The sequence below is a fragment of the Diceros bicornis genome, chromosome 7, assembly GCF_020826845.1.
Source record: "Diceros bicornis minor isolate mBicDic1 chromosome 7, mDicBic1.mat.cur, whole genome shotgun sequence".
Classification (NCBI taxonomy): domain Eukaryota; kingdom Metazoa; phylum Chordata; class Mammalia; order Perissodactyla; family Rhinocerotidae; genus Diceros; species Diceros bicornis.
In genome coordinates this window covers 5,185,534-5,187,158 of record NC_080746.1, presented here as the reverse complement: position 1 = coordinate 5,187,158, position 1,625 = coordinate 5,185,534, and the positions used below count along the sequence as shown (strand labels likewise).

Genomic DNA, 1,625 nt, shown 5'->3' with positions numbered 1-1,625 from the left:
GGAGGCACAATGGGCTTTGAGCAGTGTGGCTGTGGGTGATCAATTGGATCCCCTTTTGATGCACTTTAAGAGATGTAAGGAAAAAACTTTTTTGGGGAGGTAATTACTTTTGACTGTTGGGATATTCTTGTGTCTATGTGATTCTGGGAAGAGACTGAGCTCATTAAGATTCCAACTCTAATGTTGTTCAGCTAGTTTTGTTACCTTGAGCATACACAGGAAACATAACTTAAGCAAAGTCTGATTTGGAAAGCAGAGCATGTTTTGGGGGCAGTGAGAAAATGAATTTGACCAGTTTTATGTTGGACTTTGTGAAAGACAAGGTGGGACAGATCCATTGGATACAGGTTATGGACGGCCTGGAAAAAATGTGAATTGAAATCCTTACTAGCCGGATTTGTTGTAAACCATCTCTCCCATTGAAAGAAATTTTAGAGAGTTGAGAAAATTGTTAAGATGATAAAAAGTATTCTTAGTTCCATTGTGTGGAAAAAGCAATATTTTAGGGTATTTATTCTAGCCTTGTGTATGGGTGCGTGTATATATGTGTGTAAAAACTTCACAATATGATTAATAATTGAAATTATACTGTACATAACATTTTCTAACCTATTTAAAGTGCTCTGTGAACACTTTTATATTAAATAATCTTCACACAATAATTTTTGATGGCAGCACAGTAGCTCATCCTATGGGTATACCATGAGTTATTTAACGATTTCCTTTTAGACTTTATTTTAGCTATTCTCCCATTCTCCTAATGTATCTTATTATTTGCTATTTCTTTTTTTGCCATTATAAATTCAATGTCATTAACGTTCATGTACTAATCTGTAGCTGATAAATTTTCCAGAATTAGAATTACTGATGGAAAGTGATGGACACTTCTGCTCACTTTGGCAGCAGTTATACTATAATTGGAGTGGTACAGAAAAGATTAACATTGTCTCTGATCAGGAATGATATGCAAATTCATGAAGAGTTCCATATTTTTGGATGTTAACTAGACTTATTATGGTGATCGTTTTGCGATATATACAAATATTGAATCATTACGTTGTATACCTGAACCTAATATAATGTTGTATGTCATTCTACCTCAATTGAAAAAAAAAAGTAATGCACATTTTTAGAGCTCTTGGTAGATATTGCCTAATGGTCTTCCAGGTTTGAAGCTCTTTATACACCTTTCAGCAAATGATTGGATTTTCTGTTTGACTGCCTCCTCCCCAATACTGAGAATTAACTTTTAAAACTTGAAAAATAATATCTCATGGTTTCAATTTTCAATGTCTTTTGTTACTACTGACTTTCAACAGTTTCCAAGTGTTTATCTTCTATTTTTCTCTGAAAAATTAAATTAATGTGTTCAGTTTATTTTTCTGTTCTATCTTCATCATTTAAGACAGCTTGGACCCAACACACAGAGATAACTAAATAAATATTTTTACAATTGACTGAAAATTCATATGGACTTCCACACAGGAACCAATAAAGCATACAGTTTGCGGCTCTCCTTCTATTATTCTTCCCACATTTTAATGATTTCTCCTATGAAACAGTAGTCAGAGAAAATGTAATTTTTTCCCTATTCCCTATAGTCCTAAGAGATATTCTCTCAGTTG

At 33.3% G+C, this 1,625-nt stretch overlaps 1 non-coding gene across 1 annotated transcript; it reads left to right on the top strand.

The window, feature by feature from the left end:
- The first annotated feature begins 887 nt into the window (after positions 1 to 887).
- LOC131409177 (U6 spliceosomal RNA) lies at positions 888 to 994 on the top strand. The gene has a single exon (XR_009220857.1). It is a non-coding gene; the product is annotated as a U6 spliceosomal RNA (small nuclear RNA).
- The last annotated feature ends 631 nt before the right edge of the window (positions 995 to 1,625 follow it).